The sequence below is a fragment of the Mastomys coucha genome, unplaced genomic scaffold, assembly GCF_008632895.1.
Source record: "Mastomys coucha isolate ucsf_1 unplaced genomic scaffold, UCSF_Mcou_1 pScaffold10, whole genome shotgun sequence".
NCBI lineage: Eukaryota > Metazoa > Chordata > Mammalia > Rodentia > Muridae > Mastomys > Mastomys coucha.
In genome coordinates this window covers 594349-594916 of record NW_022196892.1, presented here as the reverse complement: position 1 = coordinate 594916, position 568 = coordinate 594349, and the positions used below count along the sequence as shown (strand labels likewise).

At 38.7% G+C, this 568-nt stretch overlaps 1 protein-coding gene across 1 annotated transcript in view; it reads left to right on the top strand.

The window, feature by feature from the left end:
• Acox2 (acyl-CoA oxidase 2) overlaps positions 1–568 on the top strand; it is a 34061-nt gene that overhangs the window by 27591 nt on the left and 5902 nt on the right. The window lies entirely within an intron of this gene.

The window sequence follows — 568 nt, the reverse complement described above, 5'->3', positions numbered from 1 at the left end:
GACCTTAAGCAAGACCTTATCTCAAAACAAAATAGAAAATTAAAACCCACAAATATAATTCGGTATATTAGATTAGCCACTTCAAATTTTTTGATGTCATACAGTCATCATAATGTCAATACTCAGTATTAATTAATCTCATCAAAATCACAACTATATTAGGAGACAGAAAGGCCAAGAAGAGGAAGCATAAGGTTGAGGAGATAGGTGTGAAGAGAAAGCTGCTCAATCCAGCCAAGTGTGTGGAATGTATCTGCAATCCCAGCCATCAGGTGTTGGGGGAGTAGAGGGTAGGGTGTTGAGAGGAATACTGCATGCCAGCCTGGGCTGCATGGTAAGAGTCTGTCCCCTTTTAGTTCCCAAAAAGGAAACCTTTGATTTTATAATAGTCAACAGATAACAGCTAAAACTAAAGCATAAAGATGTTGTTAGCAATTTATATAGATAGGTAGGTAGGTAGGTAGGTAGGCAGACAGACAGACAGACAGACAGGTGGTCACATACATATATAACACACACACACACACACACACACACACACACACACACACACACACATATATATATA